General features: G+C 44.6%; 1 protein-coding gene across 1 annotated transcript in view; it reads left to right on the forward strand.

Moving 5' to 3' along the window:
- The window catches only part of DNAAF9 (dynein axonemal assembly factor 9), a 208212-nt gene that overhangs the window by 13275 nt on the left and 173166 nt on the right, over nucleotides 1-21771 (forward strand). The gene's annotated exons all lie outside the window — the stretch shown is intronic.

Consider the following 21771-nt stretch of genomic DNA (forward strand, 5'->3'; position numbering starts at 1 on the left):
CCTTTTTTTTTTTTCTTTTTACTTTTACCACAAAAAATAAAAAACGCACAGATGAGCAAATACCACCGAAAGAGAGCCCTATTTGTGGGGAAATAAGGATGTAAATTTCATTTGGGTGCAGCGTTGCATGACCGCGCAATCGTCAGTTAAAATAACGCAGTGCCGTAATGCAAAACATGGCCTGGTCAGGAAGGGAGATAAATCCTCAGGACGGCAAATGGTTAAAGCGACTTTATTGCAATTTGTGTAAAAAAAATAAAAACAAAAAAAAACAACCCAAAACTAACTCACTCAAAAGCCGTCTTCTATGTACAGACATTCACTTTCATTCTGTCTAGATGATGGATCGGCAGTGCTGATATTCAGGTATTTTTATTGTAGCTGTAAAAATATTACTCCGAGAATGAGGAAGTAGATGAGAAGTCTGTAAATCACTGCGGTTATGTTCTTGAAAGTGTTCCAGGAGAGTCAGATATAATGTGTAATTAGTGTTGGCAGTGACAGTGTAGTATCTCCTTTAGGAGTGGTGCCGAGTCTCAGGGCTGTGATTGGGTGTCACTCTCCTGTGCCAGTGCAAAGTTCAGTAGTACATTCACCGGCCACTTTATTAGGCACACCTTGCTAGTACTGGGTTAGACCCCCTTTTGCCTTCAGAACTGTTACTAAACCCCGGACCCTGCATTCACTGTATCTGGTCTCCCTGGACCCTGCATTCACTATATCTGGTCTTTCACCAGACCCTGCATTCACTATATCTGGTCTCCCCGGACCCTGCATTCACTGTATCTGGTCTCCCTGGACCCTGCATTCACTATATCTGGTCTTTCACCAGACCCTGCATTCACTATATCTGGTCTCCCCGGAGCCTGCATTCACTATATCTGGTCTCCCCGGACCCTGCATTCACTATATCCGGTCTCCCCGGACCCTGCATTCACTATATCTGGTCTCCCCGGACCCTGTATTCTCTATATCCGGTCTCTCACCAGACCCTGCATTCACTATATCTGGTCTCCCCAGACCCTGCATTCACTATATCTGGTCTCCTCGGACCCTGCATTCACTACATCTGCTCTCCCCGGACCCTGCATTCACTATATCTGGTCTCCCCAGACCCTGCATTCACTATATCTGGTCTCTCACCAGACCCTGCATTCACTATATCTGGTCTCCCAGAACCCTGCATTCACTATATCCGCTCTCCTCGGACCCTGCATTCACTATATCTGCTCTCCCCGGCCCCTGCATTCACTATATCTGCTCTCCCCGGCCCCTGCATTCACTATATCTGCTCTCCCTGGACCCTGCATTCACTATATCCGCTCTCCCCGGACCCTGCATTCACTAGATACAGTCTCCCCGCACCCTGCATTCACTATATCTGGTCCCCCACAGTACACACAACATGGAAATGCAATTATTTTAGTAAATATAAACTGCTAAATAACTTTTCTCTTCAGCAGTATATTGCTGTCTTGTGAATTCTATCAGTGTCCAGTTGATCACTGGTTAAATCTTGTAGGAGGAGTTTCTTTCTGCTCTAGGAGGATGCAGGACCCCTGACCCTCTGTCTGGACAGTGCTGATTTGCCCTGTGCTGATCACATGCACTCTCCCAAGAAAAATAAAACCTCTCTAACAATACACACCAAACTGAGCATGTGCAGAGTGACTCAACACAATATGGCTTATCAGGAAATGAGAGGGGGGGCATTGGAAGAAGGGGAGGATCAGAGAAGACAGGATCAAACAGCGTTTTTACACAATGCCGAGGATTAACCCCTGCTATGCAGTGGCTGTTTTTGGCTTTTGAATTTTTTTCCTACAGCCAGTAAACCCCCCAGCATGTTATCCTATGTGTCCATACACACATAGACTGAAATCACTATTTTTTGGCTGGAAAAAAAATCCAGGACTAGTGGGTTTCTAGAGGAGTTTTTTAGCTGTAAAAACGCTCTAACGGTGAAAAATGTGGTAATACGTCGCAAACCGGCGTTTTTTTGGACTTTTTCTGACCGAAAAAAATTTTTTTTTGGGGGGTAGAAAAAAACCCTCTAAAAAATGCAAACACAGGAAAACGCTGCTGAACACTAATACAAAAAACGCTAAGAAAAGCTGAAAAACTCACATTTTTAACGTGACTTTCCACAGCTAACATTACCAGCGTTATCAAAACACCCCGTGTGCATGGAGCCTGACACCGGCATGCAGAGGTCATTATTGCACATTTGTAGATCAGGATTTATGCTGGTTCCAGAGAAGGGGTTAATGAGTTTGTATAGTGCGGTCCGCGCTCTCTCTCTGCTCTGTTTGGTTGCGCTCATATTTGAAGCCGCCAAACTGGTTGCTGTGTGAACCTGGCAAACATCCCTCCGAAAATACGCCGGAATTGGCTTGCGCTCAGCTGCCGTGATAATGGGAAGGCTTTTAACCAGTTAATGACCAATTAATAAAATAGATTGTACAACATACAAGAAATGATTAGGGTATGAGAGATTGGGGGGGGGGGGGGGGGGGTGCACCTCCAGCAGATAAATATAATCCTCCCCTCCAAAAAAAGTCTGAAAGTTTGTCACATGATGTATATGATGGAAGCCATCTACAGCAAGAAACAACCTACAGACACTTCTAGTATTGCATTAATAAAATATTGAATGGTTCAGTATAGTCTATGGCAGGCGGATGGAAACGATTGTGCGTCTATTTATATCCAACTACCTTCCAATACCCTCCCAACTTTTTCTTTGGATCTAAATGTGACGGATCGGAGGTAACAGGTTGTACACCGACTCATGGCCATTTTACATCGTCATCCCGTAGACCTGACATGGGTCCAGTTTCAAGCTGGAGGTAAAACCTGAATGGACGTGGCGTCTTCTGTTCTGCGCAGATTCGGCGGGTCATCCTGTTAATGGAATCCCTACATATTGGAATGGTCACCACTCATCTGATAGGACCCTAATAGTTACCATGTTTATGTATTGTGATGTGTAATGTAAGAGCTTATTCACACGTGCGGCCGGGGAGGGCAGTAAAGCCAGGAAGGTACATAGTTAGTCTGGCTGAAAAAAGACCAAAAGTGCATCCAGTTCAACCAGAAAAAAAAAAGTTTAATCCTAAACTAAAGTTGATCCAGAGGAAGGCAAAAAAGCCAGCAAAGCATGATCAAATTTGCTCCTGCACGGAAAAAAAATCCTTTCTGATCCCCCGAGAGGCAATCGGATATTCCCTGGATCAACTTTACCTATAAATGTTAGTATCCAGTTATATTCTGTATATCTAGGAAAGAATCCAGGACTTGTGTAAAGCATTCCACTGAGCTGGCCAGGACCATTGAGGGAGTCTATTCCACATTTTCACTACTCTTACTGTGAAGAAACCTTTCCGTGTTTGGAGATTTGGGGAGCGGGTAGGGTGAGAGCCACCAATTTACCCAGGGGTCTGGAAGTGATAGTCATCTGCAGGGTAGATAGCAGAGCCTGGGAAACATGGTGGGATGGGGAGGGGGGAATGGTGAGAGCCACTAACTAACCAGGGGTCTGGACGTGATAGCCGTCTGCAGGGTGGATAACAGAGCCTGGGAAACGTGTTGGGATGGGGAGGGGGGATGGTGAGAGCCACTAACTAACCAGGGCTCTGGAACAGGGGCGGACTGACAACTCATGGGGCCCATGGGCAATAGGGGATCATGGGGCCCCTGTGTCCTTGCCCAAACTCCAAAAAAGCCTATGAAAAAGGTACCAGGGGCATCTCATGGGGCCCCCTACTGATCCCGGGCCCTCAGGCAGTGCCCGAGTTTCCAAATGGTCAGTCCGCCCCTGGTCTGGAAGTGATAGCCATCTGCAGGGTGGATAACAGAGCCTGGGAAGTATGGCAAGATAGGGGTGGGGGTAGGGTGAGAGCCACCAATTTACCAACAGTCTGGAAGAGATAGTCACCAGATCACTTCCACCCGAAAGCCGACAGTTAGCTTTTCACACTTTTGGCTGCTGAGTGCGTATGAAACCAGCTGCTGCAACCAGTGTATGAGATGTGTTGGTGACAGTAAAAGGGTTAATTGCTATTGCTCAGCCAGACCATGACGCCTGCATTGCTTGCAACGAAACAATTCTGTCCAATTTTGGCCCATTTGCTTCACAAACACAGAAATCCTCCGCCTTTGTTATGATTACAAGCAGCGTGTAGTCAGAGCTCTGAAATCCTCTACTGATGTACATGTCAGAATGAATTGTCCTATTAAGGCATTTCTATAGGTGTGTGACACCAAAACACTGACCTGCTTGGCTGTGCTGTGATGTCATGTATTTGGCATGTACAGTGGGGCAAAAAAGTATTTAGTCAGCCACCAATTGTGCAAGTTCTTCCACTTAAAAAGATGAGAGAGGCCTGTAATTGGCATCATAGGTAGACCTCAACTATGAGAGACAAAATGAGAAAAAAAATCCAGACAATCACATTGGCTGATTTGGAAAGAATTTATTTGCAAATTATGGTGGAAAATAAGTATTTGGTCAATATCAAAAGTTCATCTCAGTACTTTGTTATATATCCTTTGTTGGCAATGACAGAGGTCAAACGTTTCCTGTAAGTCTTCACAAGGTTGGCACACACTGTTGCTGGTATGTTGGCCCATCCTCCATGCAGATCTCCTCTAGAGCAGTGATGTTTTGGGGCTGTCGCTGGCCAACACGGACTTTCAACTCCCTCCAAAGGTTTTCTATGGGGTTGAGATCTGGAGACTGGCTAGGCCACTCCAGGACCTTGAAATGCTTCTTACGAAGCCACTCTTTCGTTGCCCAGGCGGTATGTTTGGGATCATTGTCATGTTGGAAGACCCAGCCACGTTTCATCTTCAATGCCCTTGCTGATGGAAGGAGGTTTGCACTCAAAATCTCACGATACATGGCCCCATTCATTCTGTCCTGTACATGGATGAGTCGTCCTGGTCCCTTTGCGGAGAAACAGCCCCAAAGCATGATGTTGCCACTCCCATGCTTCACAGTAGGTATGGTGTTCTTTGGATGCAACTCAGCATTCTCTCTCCTCCAAACACGATGAGTTGTGTTTCTACCAAGCAGTTCTATTTTGGTTTCATCTGACCATATGACATTCTCCCAATCCTCTTCTGGATCATCCAAATGCTCTCTAGCAAACTTCAGACGGGCCGGACATTCCCTGCCTTAAGCAGGGGGACACGTCTGGCACTGCAGGATCTGAGTCCCTGGCGGCGTAGTGTGTTACTGATGGTAGCCTTTGTTACGTTGGTCCAAGCTCTCTGCAGGTCATTCACTAGGTCCCCCCGTGTAGTCCTGGGATTTTTGCTCACCGTTCTTGTGATCATTTTGACCCCACGGGGTGAGATCTTGCGTGGACCCCCAGATCGAGGGAGATTATCAGTGGTCTTGTATGTCTTCCATTTTCTAATTATTGCTCCCACAGTTGATTTGTTCACACCAAGCTGCTTGCCTATTGCAGATTCAGTCTTCCCAGCCTGGTGCAGGTCTACAATTTTGTTTCTGGTGTCCTTCGACAGCTCTTTGGTCTTCACCATAGTGGAGTTTGGAGTGTGACTGTTTGAGGTTGTGGACAGGTGTCTTTTATACTGATAACAAATTCAAACAGGTGCCATTGATACAGGTAATGAGTGCAGGACAGAGGAGCCTCTTAAAGAAGAAGGTACAGGTCTGTGAGAGCCAGAAATCTTGCTTGTTTGTAGGTGACCAAATACTTATTTTCCACCATAATTTGCAAATAAATTCTTTCCAAATCAGCCAATGTGATTGTCTGGATTTTTTTTCTCATTTTGTCTCTCATAGTTGAGGTCTACCTATGATGCCAATTACAAGCCTCTCTCATCTTTATAAGTGGGAGAACTTGCACAATTGGTGGCTGACTAAATACTTTTTTGCCCCACTGTAGATCTGTAGAGCAATGATATGATGTCATCCATAGGAGGAAAAAACACAGCTGCTCTCAGCAGTGCTTATTTGTGATTGGTTGCATTTGAGTTCACAGATATCAACACCGCGCTTGTCTATGTTGGTGTCCAGCTGCAGCTCAGCCGCCCTCTCTGGGGTGATAGGATAACCGTAATACTGTATCAGCCGTGCTCTCAGCGACACATAGATATCCATCAGATGTCGCTCTCACCGGAAATGTCAGACCTGCATTTCTGGAGGTCTCTAAACGCTTGTTGTGCAGCCTCCCAGTCATCGCTTCCCCAGGTAAGTCGCCCGTTACAAAATGCCAGCTCCAGCATGCCTGATGTGTTTTCATCCATTGACTTGTCTCAGATGAAGTCAGTGGACTGGAGAAACTCCATATTACATTGTATGTGTAGCCAAAACTTTTTTTTTTTTTTTGGATAGAGTAAGGTAATAAGGGCCCATTCAAAACAAATGAATACGCGCATTTACTGCACCGCAGTTGTATGCACTGCCCTTGCAAGATACACGGGTGCCAATTAAGTGTTAATGGCACCCCAAACGCATCTTACAAACGCAGCACATTTGCACCCACTAAATCATATGGTACTGCAGTATCGTGGTTTGGTGCAGTTCGATCTACGCTTGCACTGCTATTTTTGCGTTGGAGTGCATTTTGCAGCACATCTGAAACTAGAGAGTCGGCCCTAAAACACCTACTTGTTTATACTTTACTTTTCTGTTTCGATGGGAAAATTTCTTTTTACTTTCTGTCCAAAAAATGCAATAGAGAGTTGGAGGAAACTTCCCCAAAGTGAGGGGAAGTCCCCTTTTTTGACTGTTCTCCCCAGAACAGGTGTCTCCATTAAAAAGGTTTCCCCTCAACTCTTGTTCTGGGGGCAACTCAAAAAACTCAATTTCACTTTCAGTGACAATGATCACCAGTGCAAATAGTGAGTAAATCTCCCCAATGGCTACACAGACAGACAGCAATAAAACCTTGACAGAGGGTCTACCCTTCCCTATTCAACACAGTTTGCTTAGAGGTGTACTGAAAAGAACTATCACCAGAAGCAAAAAAAACTTGTTACATTCCTCGGGCGGGTTTCTGTGTACATAGCATGTGGCCCTATTAGTCCCAGCAGTGAACGTAAAGGAGAAGTACAGCCAAAGCTTTTTTGGCTGTACTTCTCCTGTGGCTCACAGGAGTGCAGTTTGTTCTGCACTGCCGTGACCAGTTTTCAGCTGACAGCGGACTGATGTCACCCAGCAAGTCTAGATTTAAAGTCAGGATCCACCCCAGAGTTTGGACCAGCTCCTCAGCGATCTGTTGAGAGCCTGAACCAGTCTCTCCCTCCACCTCCACAGCCCAGAGCTCCAGTGAGCGCTGGGGGAGCTGAGCAGACTGCGGTCACTGACCGTCCCACTGTCTGCTCAGAGCGGCTGTGAGAACTCGTGCAATCAACGATCATGTGATCACTGAGTTCTCACCCTTAGAGCTGGCAGGAGACAGATGCAGCATTGGCCCGACACTGCATCTACCTAGGTAAGTATAAATAGGGGGGAAAAGCCCAATTTCTCTTTTAAATGAAAGAAAAAAATGTCTGCCCTTGATGGCTGAATCTCTCACAGGGCCTAAAAATGTTGGCGTTTTTCAGTTAAATTTGAAGCCAGCACTGAACCTCATATACACATTCCCAACCTGCGGCCTGATAGGGGAACAGAGAGAGTGGAAACTGTCAGCTTGTGTTGTGAATGATTGCAGGTGGAGAAGTGGGCTTTCAATGCATGGAGTTGATTTAACTAAAACTGGAGAGTGCAAAATCTGGGGTGGCTGTGCATGGTAGGCAATTGGCTTCTAACTTCAACTTGTTCAACTAAACTCTGACACAAAAAAAACTGAAAGCTGATTGGTTTCTACGCAGAGCTGCACCAGATTTTTCACTCTTCAGTTTTAGTAAATCAACCTCAATATGACAACTACCCACAATGGCTACTACACCAGGCTGTCTTGAACACATGTAGTAGGTGCTGTGTGCCATTGTCAGCTTGTTTTTGTGCATGAAAGCTTTTTCTCCAGAGTACAACACAAGCTGACAGTTTCCACTCTCCATTCACCTGAATAGGAGGCTGCAGCTCCACACTCTGCCAGTCATGCCCCCAAATCCTCTTGAGCTGTCGCTCAGAAATCTGTCACATTGAGCAGTGTTGTCAGATGGCAGGTGGGCATCCGACAGCACTGCATGGATTGAAATGGACAAGTGCTATGTGCACATGATCCCCTGGGGAAGATGGGGATAGCAAGCTTTATGTTTTCCAGTAATATACCTTCTTTATTGTCCATGCTCTGGAATGGGATGCCCATCAATCTCCTATAGGTGTGATGGTCAGGTGTTCCCAAACTTAGGACCATATAAGGGTCCTTTTTTTAAAAAGCAACATATGCACTTATAGCGGTCATATCACTGCTTAAAAAAAAAAAAAGCACACATGGTAACAGCAGCATGCTTTAGAAATATTCATTGTGATGCTCTTTCTTTAGGACTCCTAAAGCAAGAAGAACGCAGATAAAAGTAAATGAAGAGCCTTGTCTCCAGCATGGGGCTCCACCTAAGCAAACAATTCTAATTATGCACATCGAGGGCGTCTACCTCTGCACAGTTTTTGGTGATGAGTGGTGATGATCTGACACTGTGACCAGTTGTACAATACTCATAGTTACATAGTTAGTCTGGCTGAAAAAAGACAAAAAGTCCATCCAGTTCAACCATTTAAAAAAAAAAAAAAAAAAAAAGTTTTATAATCCTACACCCACAGTCTGATCCAGAGGAAGGCAGAAAAACCCAGTAAAGCATGATCCAATTTGCTCCTGCAGGGAAAAAATTCCTTCCTGATCCCCCGAGAGGCAATCAGATATTCCCTGGATAAGCTTTACCTATAAATGTTATATCCAGTTATATTCTGTGTATCCAAGAAGGCCTTTTTTAAAGCAATCCTCTGAGCTGGCCAGAACCAACTCTTGAGGGAGTCTATTCCACATTCTCACAGCTCTTACTGTGAAGAAACCTTTCCATATTTGAAGATTAAATTTCTTTTTCTCCATACGTAAAGAGTTCCCCCTTGTCCTCTGTGATGACCTCAGGGTGAATAACTCTACACCGAGAACACTATGTGAACCACTGATGTATTATACATGGAGATCATATCCCCCCTTATGTATTATACATGGAGATCATATCCCCCCTTATGTATTATACATGGAGATCATATCCCCCCTTATGTATTATACATGGTGATCATATCCCCCCTTATGTATTATACATGGAGATCATATCCCCCCTTATGTATTATACATGGAGATCATATCCCCCTTATGTATTATACATGGAGATCATACCCCCCTTATGTATTATACATGGAGATCATATCCCCCTTATGTATTATACATGGAGATCGTATCCCCCCTTATGTATTATACATGGAGATCGTATCCCCCCTTATGTATTATACATGGAGATCATATCCCCCCTTATGTATTATACATGGAGATCATATCCCCCCTTATGTATTATACATGGTGATCATATCCCCCCTTATGTATTATACATGGAGATCATATCCCCCCTTATGTATTATACATGGTGATCATATCCCCCCTTATGTATTATACATGGAGATCATATCCCCCCTTATGTATTATACATGGAGATCATATCCCCCTTATGTATTATACATGGAGATCATATCCCCCCCCCCTTATGTATTATACATGGAGATCGTATCCCCCCTTATGTATTATACATGGTGATCATATCCCCCCTTATGTATTATACATGGAGATCATATCCCCCCCCCTTATGTATTATACATGGAGATCATACCCCCCTTATGTATTTATACATGGAGATCGTATCCCCCCTTATGTATTATACATGGTGATCATATCCCCCCTTATGTATTATACATGGAGATCATACCCCCCTTATGTATTATACATGGAGATCATATCCCCCCCCCTTATGTATTATACATGGAGATCGTATCCCCCCTTATGTATTATACATGGTGATCATATCCCCCCTTATGTATTATACATGGAGATCATATCCCCCCTTATGTATTATACATGGAGATCGTATCCCCCCTTATGTATTATACATGGAGATCATATCCCCCCTTATGTATTATACATGGAGATCGTATCCCCCCTTATGTATTATACATGGTGATCATATCCCCCCTTATGTATTATACATGGAGATCATATCCCCCCTTATGTATTATACATGGTGATCATATCCCCCCTTATGTATTATACATGGTGATCATATCCCCCCCCCTTATGTATTATACATGGTGATCATATCCCCCCTTATGTATTATACATGGTGATCATATCCCCCCTTATGTATTATACATGGTGATCATATCCCCCCCCCTTATGTATTATACATGGTGATCATATCCCCCCCCTTATGTATTATACATAGTGATCATATCCGCCCCCCCCCTTATGTATTATACATGGAGATCATATCCCCCCCCCCTTATGTATTATACATGGAGATTATATCCCCCCTTATGTATTATACATGGAGATCATATCCCCCCCTTATGTATTATACATGGAGATTATATCCCCCCTTATGTATTATACATGGAGATCATATCCCCCCTTATGTATTACACATGGAGATCATATCCCCCCCTTATGTATTATACATGGAGATCCTATCCCCCCTTATGTATTATACATGGAGATCATATCCCCCCTTATGTATTATACATGGAGATCATATCCCCCCTTATGTATTATACATGGAGATCATATCCCCCTTATGTATTATACATGGAGATCATATCCCCCCTTATGTATTATACATGGAGATCATATCCCCCCTTATGTATTATACATGGTGATCATATCCCCCCTTATGTATTATACATGAAGATCATATCCCCCCTTAATCTCCTCTTCTCAAGAGAGAATAAATTCAGTTCCTCTAATCTTTCCTCATAGCTGAGCTCCTCCATTGCTCTTATCAGTTTGGTTGCCCTTCTCTGTACTTACTCCAGTTCCCCAATGTTCTTTTTGTGAATTGGTGCCTAAAACTGAACTGCATATTCCAGATGAGGTATTACTAATGATTTGTACCGGGGGAAATGATATCTCTCTCTCTGGATTCTATACCTCGCTTTAGAAACCGCAGCTTGGCATTGCATGCCATTATTAAGCTTGTGATCTACCAGAACTCCCAGATCCTTCTCCACCATTGATTCCCCCAGATCCTTCTCCACCATTGATTCCCCCAGATCCTCCTTCACCATTGATTCCCCCAGTTGTACCCCCCCTAGTATGTATGATGGATGCATATTCTTATCCCCAAGTGCAGAACCTTACATTTATCAACATTAGACCTCATTTGCCACATAGTTGCCCAATTATACAGAGCATTGAGGTCGGCTTGTAAATTGAAGACATCCTGTAAGGACGTTTTTCCACCGCACAGCTTGGATATTGATCTACAGAGGTGTACTCTGTCAGGGAAGTGCAGGCCATGTGGCGCCCGGATTACATTAGGTGTAATGAGAAGCCGGAAAGCCTGGTGTTGTGGTTCGCTGATGCTGGCTGGGGTCCAACTTCTTGCTTATTAGGTAACCCTCCCGTCACCTCCGGCACCCCCCTTGGTGTAGGCATGGTATAGCTCATTGCTGTGCAAGCCTGGCGCTCCTGTATAAATCACCATCCCTTCCAGGAGTCAGCCATTACCACCTGGCAGCAGATTCCATTTTAATAAGCTCCTCACCTTAGATCAAAGCTCCAGATTATGTCAACTAATTGGAGACTGCTGTGTAATTAAAATAATTTTATGAGCAAGTCTCGAGGAGAATGACAGTCAATTACTATTAAGTTCAGAGCAAAGGCAGGTTCGGCCTGGATCTTTGAGGGATTCCATAACTAGAGTTGTTAAAATTCATTTTGGAATGTAATATCACACCGTGCATTATAGATGACTACAAGGTAATGTATACGTTTTTAGTCTCCTGCTTACTAAACCCCATAAGGAATCATTGACGTCTGTTGCTATGTGTGTTGCAGGTCTTAAAGCAACCATGCCTGTTGCCTAAAATAATCTAACTGGCAGTGGAAGGGCTGTTATATTTGACTCTTTGTTGGCCCATGTCTCCTGCTGCAGCCTCAGTCACAGTATTCAGCATTCAACACTTCCTTGAGTGTCGGATACCTTTGTCCCCCACCAGGTGTTATGGCTCCATCCTCTGACCCCTGTGTTCTGATGTGCTGTATAGTGATGTTGGGGGTCAAAAGAAGAGAAGCACAGCAGATGCATCCAACACTCCCAGAGCTGTTGCATGCTGATGAAGCTGAATTAAGATGGCAATACGATATAAGGTTTTCCTCATTCAAGCCAGTCATCTATTGTATTCTGACAGCCAGCACTCACAGCTGTTAAAATACCCAAACAATCCCTACATCTGATTGGACGTCGTAGGTGCTGTTCGTCTGACAAAGTTCCTTCTGTTTTCAGATCGAAGGATGTTTGGGCAGGAGGGTGCCAATATGGCCACTCAAGACTGGAATTTAACTGGTTCATTGGAAAATGGCTGAAACTTGCTCCATGAATGGCATGCTTGAGGCTGCTGAGCTTGGAGTAAGGGAAGGTTGGAGACATTGGGGCTTGATTTATTAAAACTGGAGAATGCAAAATCTGGTGCAGCCTGTGCATGGTAGCCAATCGGCTTCTAACTTCAGCTTGTTCAATCAAGCTTTGACTTAAAACTGGAGGCTGATTAGCTTCTGGGTAAAGCTGCACCAGATTTTGCACTCTCCAGTTTTAGTAAATCAGCCCTATAGGCTGCAGGAGAGGTAAGTATAATACCTCTTTTTATTATAGAGGCTCGCTAGTTTCTTTTTTCTTTTCCCTTTCTTTCCTTTCCTTTCCCTTTTCCTTTCCTTTTCCTTTCCCTTTCTTTCTTTTCTTTTCTTTTCTTTTCCCTCTTTCTTTTCTTTTCTTTTCCCTCTTTCTTTTCTTTTCTTTTCTTTTCTTTCCTTTCTCTTTCTTTCTTTCTTTCTTTCTTTCTTTCTTTCTTTCTTTCTTTCTTTCTTTCCTTTTCTTTTCTTTTCTTTTCCCTCTTTCTTTCTTTCTTTTCTTTTCTTTTCCCTCTTTCTTTTCTTTTCTTTCTTTTCCCTCCTTCTTTCTTTTCCCTCCTTCTTTCTTTTCCCTCCTTCTTTCTTTTCCCTCCTTCTTTCTTTTCCCTCTTTCTTTTCTTTTCTTTCTTTTTCCTCTTTCTTTCTTTTCTTTCTTTTCCCTCTTTCTTTCTTTTCCCTCTTTCTTTCTTTTCCCTCTTTCTTTCTTTTCCCTCTTTCTTTCGTTATTTCTAAGAGGACCTAAACTGTGAAAGCTGTGCTTAAAAAAGCCAAGCAGAGATAAAAAAAAAAAAAAAACACTAGTCTCGAGTATTGCCTGTGATCTCCCTTTTTTTTTTATATCTTTTTTTTTTTTTTTCTCGCTCCTGACGAAGGCTTCATTCACAATTGTGCAACTCTAAAGTCTTGCAGTTTTCATTGTGACTTTACATTGCAACTTTGGATGGGTTCGACTTGGATGCGACTTTGGCTGTTGACTTTGGTTTAGACTGTTGCACAGCTCTCGCATTGATAATGTTAAGATGTGACTTCTGAGAGTTTACATTGCAGTCTATGGCACTCAAGTCGCACAAATGTTGCATTAAAGTGGTACAGGAACCTTTTTTTAAAGACGCTGCAACTTTAGGTCATATATGACATGACTTGTCGTGCTGCTTTAAATGTCCAAAGTCACCTGACAAGTTACACAAGTGTAAATGGAGGTGTGTGTGTGTGCATGTGTGCATCATGGTAAAGGCAGGGCTTTGCTCCCTAATGTCAGAGCTGTTCTCTTGATGACTGGTGGGGGAATAGTCAAGAAGCAGCAAGTTGGATTAAGGCAGATGATGGAGGAAGCAGAAGCAGGGAGATTCTTGCACTTCAGATCCTCTGGTACAGCGTCCTGTCCAGCAGGGAGAACAATGAATGGCACTGTTGTGATATCACCAATTCTTGCTCCATATTCAGAGACTAACCATCAGAGGCAGCAGTGCCTTGGATGATCCCTCACTGGAATTATACAACTATGAGGCTATAGGCCCCTGTGCCGAACCTGCTACCATTTGGTACTTGTGTGGCCATTTGCAGACCCCAGCAGTCACTGCTTTGTAAAATGACTGTAATGACAATGATCTCTAGCAGTCTCAAGTAGCATGTCCCCCATTTCTCACCATTTCCTGTAATGTGTCTCTCAACCACCCCTAGATCTGCAGTCTCTAATTGTTTCTTCTAATATGTCTGAAGTCTCTGACAGTCTCCTATCGTTTATTGAATAATAAGGAGCTGTCAAGGGCCACAGTTGAGGCCCTCTACACCTTGCATATTGACAGCTCCTTCTATAGGCACAGGAAGTTCACCGCTATTTTTCAGGAAAAACTCTATCGACAAAAGGTAAATCTTCCAGGGCACAACATAGGCACAATTGCCAACTCTGGATGTTTCTTATAAGCCAGGGGTGTCCAAACTTTTTTCAAAGAGGGCCAGATTGGATGAAGTGAACATGGTGGAGGGCCGAACATTTTTCCGAACATTCTTTGAACCATTACAATTAAATGCAAATAAATTATTTTATGCCAAGTTAATTGCAAACTACATACTTTTCATTTCATAACATTAAGATCAACTGACAGCTGAGTTTTCACAATGTATTGAAAATAAATTTAAAAAAAACTTACCTGCACTAATGTGAAGGGTGAAAAAGGTAGCTGGAGCTGAAGTCTCTGCTCGGCAGCCGGGAGGGGAAGAGAAACACTCTTCATGCTGGAAGCCCGGCCCTGACGTCACCGCCCTCTGTCGCTCCCAGCGTGGCGCAGTCACGCATGCGCACTGCTCTCAAGCAGAAGACTGTCTGCCACAGAAGGGAGGGCCGTGCGACAGCCGCATTTACACAGACCAGGGAGAACGTGCCGCAGTCAGGCATGCGCACTGCTCTCTGGTCTCAAGCAGAAGACTGTCTGCCATAGAAGGAAGGGCCGTGGGAGGGCCACATTACACAGAGCAGGGAGGGCTGTTGGAGGGCCGTATTAAACCGACCCCCGGGCCGTAAATGGCCCGCGGGCTGGACTTTGGACATGCCTGTTATAAGCTAATAAAGGTTGACTTTTTAATTCCAGTTCCACTTTAAGTTTTAAGCAAGAATAAGTCCTGTATTGTGGTAGATCTTTACATTTCAGAAATCTCTGGGTTCCATTGTCTTCATGTGTCTGTTAGTTGTTAAGGCTCATGCACATGGGTGTAATTAGATACTTCTATAAACACTGGATCTTGCTGCCAACGTGCTGCGGGCCGAGTTATTCTGCTCTTTTGTAGCTCACGTGAGCTGCGGGTGGGGAATGACCGGGCCGACATCCCATTGGAGTGCAAAGATATATGAGTTGGGAGTTAAGGTTGTAGATGAGTTTGGAGCCTTCCTGAGGCCATCTCCTATGACCAGTACATTTTGCTTATTTGATACAAGAAGAGAGCAATGTTTGGGTCATTGCAGCTCAAACAGTGCTAAAGAAGTGTCTAATTGGGCCTTATTTAAAGGAGAGGATGGTGGAGGGACAGTGACAGTGTGTGGCATATGTCTCCAAAAATTCAGCGTTATGGTGTATGTATAAAAGCTGCAAAATTGAAAGGATAAATTATTCAATCCACATTAGCAGCCACCACAGTATTGCAGGTAAGAATACACATAAAATAATATACAGAAGTGCGGCGCATCAAAGAATCAAATATTTTTCACTTAAGAGTACAATCCACAAAAATAGAAATATAGGGAATAAGGCTGGCCATACATTATACAATTATCTGCAGATTTTCTGCCCAATTTCCTTTAGATTTACCTTCAACTATGTAGTGTAAGGGCCTGCCTAATTGGATACAACTGAAAGTGTTGTTTAGGTTTGTCCTCCTATTATATGGTTTTTGGTAAATCTAAACCAAAAATCTGCAGATAATTGTATAATGTATGGCCAGCCTTAGTCCCTCTTCACTGGAGCCTCCGTACTAATATAGATATCACAAAACAGCCAGGAGAAGATAGAAGAAGTCCACCATAACCGTCACCAAAACACTCTTCTTACCAGATCATGTTGACCCCAGTTACAGATGGGTCAAAATGCGCTGTGTACACTCCAAAAAGGTGATCTGTGGACCTGGGCACTCCCTGGATCCAAATTTTCTTGACGTCTTTTTCTTTAGATGGCTGGGGATAATCTTGTGAATTGTCTCTATGCCAGCCAGTCCATTCTTTGATGTGTAAATTTTGGATCCAGTTTGCTGAAGACAATCAGACTAAGGACATGGATTACTGGAACCATGTCCTGTGGTCTGATGACACCAAGATAAACTGATTTGGTTCAGATGGTGTCAAGCGTGTGTGGCGGCAACCAGGTGAGGAGTACAAAGACAAGTGTGTCTTGCCTACAGTCAAGCATGGTGGTGGGAGTGTCATGGTCTGGGGCTGCATGAGTGCTGCCGGCACTGGGGGCTACAGTTCATTGAGGGAACCATGAATGCCAACATGTACTGTGACATACTGAAGCAGAGCATGATCCCCTCTGTTCGGAGACTGGTCTGCAGGGCAATATTCCAACATAATGACCCCAAACACACCTCCAAGACTACCACTGCCTTGAACGGAAGGTGAAAGAAGCTGAGAGTAAAGGTGATGGACTGGCCAAGCATGTCTCCAGACCTAAACCCTATTGAGCATCTGTGCGGCATCCTTGAACGGAAGGTGGAGGAGCGCAAGGTCTCTAACATCCACCAGCTCTGTGATGTTGTCATGGAGGAGTGGAAGAGGACTCCAGTGGCAACCTGTGAAGCTCTGGTGAGCTCCATGCCCAAGAGGGTTCAGGCAGTGCTGGAAAATAATGGCAGCCACACAAAATATTGACACTTTGGGCCCAATTTGGACATTTTCACTTAGGGGTGGACTCACTTTTGTTGAGAGCGGTTTAGATATTAATGGCTGTGTGTTGAGTTATTTTGAGGGGACAGCAAATTTACATGTTATACAAGCTGTACCCTGACTACGTCACATTGTAGCAAAGTGTAATTTCTTCCGTGTTGCCACATGAAAAGACAGAATAAAATACCTACAAAAATGTGAGGGGGAGTACTCACTTCTGTGAGATACTGTACCTTTTCTCATCAGCAGTATATAGCAGTCTTGTGACTTTTATCAATGTCCAGCGGAGCACTGGTCAAAACTTGTAGGAGGAGTTTTCATTCTGCTCTGACTGTCCTATGAGGCTGCATAATCCCTGACCCTTTGTCTGGGCAGTGCTGATTGGCCCTGTGCTGATCACATTCACTCTTCCAAAAAAAAAACCCAAAACAGCTCACTAACAATACACACTAAACTGAGCATGTGTAGAGTGCCTCTTAGAGCTCTGTACTATCAGCAGATGGACTAGGGACAGTAGACTAAGGGGAGGATCAGAGAAGACAGGATCAAAAAGCCTTTTTACACATACGGAGGATTAACCCCTTAGGTTACACAGTGAGTATAGCAAGCTTGTTTTACTGCATATACAGACTGATTGTACTGCTGTGGGTTTAGTAACACTTTAAAGCTTCTATAAGATGATTTAGTGATTAGGTTTATATTCTTATTGCAGACATTTTGTGAAGGTGCTGTGCTGTGCAGATCACTCTGAATAATTTTACATGTTAAGGACTGTCATGATAGATGAAGCTGTTTGTTTCTGGATCTCCGAAGGAGATTGCAACGCCCAGGGGAACCCTATACAAGCAAAGCTAGAACACACAAACTCTGTAAATAGAGCTCGGATGCATAACACAGATCCTGCAAGCTGTGCTAACCGTGCTTACAGTCCATTTCACACAGCGGCTTGTCAATCGGGTTTGGACCTATGATTTGGTGGATCCAAAATCTTCTGCAGTGTATCCCTATGGGCAGCCAGATATAAGCAGATATGCACCTGTTTACATCCATCTCCTTTCAGGATTGTTCGGCTAAATGCAATGAATTTGCGCCCTGGTCCATTTTTGTGGATGTGGGCAAATATAGGTGGATGCACATCTGTTTGCATCTGGCTGCCCATAGGACTTACCTGGGTCTGTTGTGACGGAGGAAAAATTCAATAAACATGGATGTCACATATGTAACCTCCATGTTCGTTCTTTTTTTTCTCAGCAGGGGACCCTAAACTGATCCCCAGCTGAGTTGGATCAGAAGTGGCTGGTGGCTGCATGAAAGAGGCAATAAGTTTGTTCCCAGGTCCGCTTTTGTGGATATGGATGGATATAGGTGGACACACATCTCTTTGCATCTGGCCGCTCATAAGGATTAACTGGGCCCATTGCGATGGAGGAAAAATGAAATATACATGGATGTCACATATGTAACCTCCATGTTCGTTCTGTTTCGTCTCAGCAGGGGACCCTAAACTGATTCCCAGCTGAGTTGATTCAGAAAGGACATGGAGGTTACAAATGAGACATCCATATTTTTCAGTTTTCCTCCATCACAACAGGCCCAGTTAATCCCTATGGGCACCCAGATGCAAAAAGATATGTGTCCACCTGTGTCCACCCCTATCCACAAAAGCGGACCTAGGAGACAACTTATTGCCCCTTTTACACAGGTACTTTTGTTTTGTCTCAGCAGGTGACCCTAAACTGATCCCCAGCTGAGTTGGATCAGAAGTGGCTGGTGGCTGCATGAAAGAGGCAACAAGTTTGCTCCCAGGTCCGCTTTTGTGGATATGGACGGATATAGGTGGACACACATCTCTTTGCATCTGGCCACTCATAAGGATTAACTGGGCCCATTGTGATGGAGGAAAAATGAAATAAACATGGATATCATATATGTAACATTCATGTCTGTTCTGATCCAACTCAGCTGGGGATCAGTTCAGGGCCCCTGCTGAGACAAAACAAAAGTACCTGTGTGAAAAGGGCAATGAGTTTTCTCCCAGGTCCGCTTTTGTGGAAGGGGCACAGTTTAGGGTCCCCTTCTGAGATGAAACTTTGGGTACAAAGTAAAAACAGAAAACATTCAGTACACAGGAATGAAACTTGTGACTAGATCTGGTGCTGGGATGTTGGGATCAACAGTATTAGGCTGCGTTCACACAAGTGGTTGGGGCGCATAGTTTGCTGTGTTCAGAGGCGGCTAAATACAGCAAAACTATGGCTGCATCACTGGTGATGAACTGTGGCCAAAACTCGGCAAAAACGCTGCCCTTGCACTGTGCCCTTGGTCAGTTGGAGGCTCTATTAGTGCTTCAGTGCTCAAATAAGCAACCTGGTAAACATGGGTTATGGCGCCGCTCAAGCTGATGGGTGATCAGTTCCCCAGACGCACTGATAGACAGAGTGCTGGCGTGTTCAAATGCTGCTCCCAAAGGCTATTTGTAGTGGTTAGATGGAATTCTGCTCTCCTGATCATTCTTGTAAGCAAATCCCCCCCTTATGTTGCATTTCGCCCCACCCTCCGGGACTTAGACATAGGTGCTCAAATCTGTGGTTACATGCCAACAGTGGCTGCACTGTCCATTGGTTTTGCAGAGTACAAATCTGACAGCAAGGGTTGCACCGATACCGTTTTTTTCTATCGGCAAATACCGTTACTTGCGCCCAAGTACTCGTCAGTACTGATTACTGATACCTTTGCGGTGCGATTTGAGCCCATACAAAATGAATGGCTCAAATTGCACCGCACCCACAGGGAATCCGTATGTGATCGCACCGCATTCCTATTCAAATCACATACGATTCTTTTGTAGTTCGATTTGAGCACATTTATTTTGTATGGGCTCAAATTGCGCAGCAAAGGTATCGGTTTTAGGTATCGAAGCATTTGATCAAGTACAAGTACCCGTGCAAATGCTTAGTATCGGCACCGATATCGGAACAAGCCTAATAACAGCCGCAGGCAGTGTTTAGTACCACCGGCGAGAATCTCCTGTGAATGTAGCCTTATACCCAACACTCCTTCAACATTCACCAATCCTAATTCTAATACAGACAAATGAGAACTTGTGTATAATGAGCAGTCAGGTGTATTAATCATTCAGCCGTTGCACCACCTTCACAAGTAGCTGTGGTGACCCTAAACTTGAAATACGAGTTGTCTAACCAAGAATGACTTCTACTGACACATAAATATACATGAGAACATTTTTTTTTTGAGTTTTCACAGCTACAACAAACTGGGAATTTATGTTTGATGTATAGATTATTTCTGAGAGTTAGAAGCCCTATTATAGTCCCCTGTGAAAACAAGACCCAGCCTGATCTTTGCTTGACTGTGCAGGTATGATGGGGGTTGTGGCCGGGATTGGAGATCATAGACATAATGGGGGTTGTGGCCGGGATTGCAGATCATAGACATGGAGGGTTGTGGCCAGGATTGGAGATCATGGACATGATGGAGGGTTGTGGCCGGGATTGGAGATCATGGACATGATGGAGGGTTGTGGCTGGGATTGGAGATCATGGACATGATGGAGGGTTGTGGCCGGGATTGGAGATCATGGACATGATGGGGGTTGGGGCCAAGATTGGAGATCATGGACATGATGGGGGTTGGGGCCGGGATTGGAGATCATGGACATGATGGGGGTTAGGGCCGGGATTGGAGATCATGGACATGCTGGTGGTTGTGGCTGGGATTGCAGATCGTGGACATGATGGGGGTTGTGGCCGGGATTGCAGATCATGGACATGGAGGGTTGTGGCCGGGATTGGAGATCATGGACATGATGGGGGTTGGGGCCGGGATTGGAGATCATGGACATGATGAGGGTTGGGGCCGGGATTGGAGATCATGGACATGATGGAGTGTTGGGGCCGGGATTGGAGATCATGGACATGATGGAGTGTTGTGGCCGGGATTGGAGATCATGGACATGATGGGGGTTGGGGCCGGGATTGGAGATCATGGACATGATGGTGGTTGTGGCCGGGATTGCAGATCATGGACATGATGGAGGTTTGTGGCCGGGATTGGAGATCATGGACATGATGGGGGTTGGGGCCGGGATTGGAGATCATGGACATGATGGGGGTTGGGGCTGGGATTGCAGATCGTGGACATGATGGAGGGTTGTGGCCGGGATTGGAGATCGTGGACATGATGGGGGTTGGGGCCGGAATTGGAGATCATGGACATGAAGGGGGCTGTGGCTGGGATTGGAGATCATGGGCATGATTGGGCTTATGGTGGGGATTGGAGATTATGAACATGATGGGGGTTGGGGCCGGGATTGGAGATCATGGACATGATGGGGGTTGGGGCCGGGATTGGAGATCATGGACATGATGGGGGTTGGGGCCGGGATTGGAGATCATGGACATGATGGGGGTTGGGGCCGGGATTGGAGATCATGGACATGATGGGGGTTGGGGCTGGGATTGAAGGTCATGGACATGATGGGGGTTGGGGCTGGGATTGAAGATCATGGACATCCTTGGGCCTCAATCACATAACAGAGTGTATAAGAACTGCACCCTTTTCAATGAGTTGTTCAGAATTTCCTGAATGTTGGATCACACATGTATATAGTATTTAAAGCTAAATTCCAGGTATGGATATTTTATACATAGTTACAATGGTCCAGTTTATACCAATGTAACTATGTATTTACCATACCTGGCTGATGCCCCTGGAAGCTGGAAATCACTGAAGTACACACCACTACTCCAGTGATCGCCACTAGCTTCCAGGTCCTGTGCCGAGTGG

Source organism: Staurois parvus, unplaced genomic scaffold (assembly GCF_062004578.1).
Source record: "Staurois parvus isolate SC_StPar_1 unplaced genomic scaffold, SC_StPar_1.0 ptg000545l, whole genome shotgun sequence".
Taxonomy (NCBI): Eukaryota; Metazoa; Chordata; class Amphibia; order Anura; family Ranidae; genus Staurois; species Staurois parvus.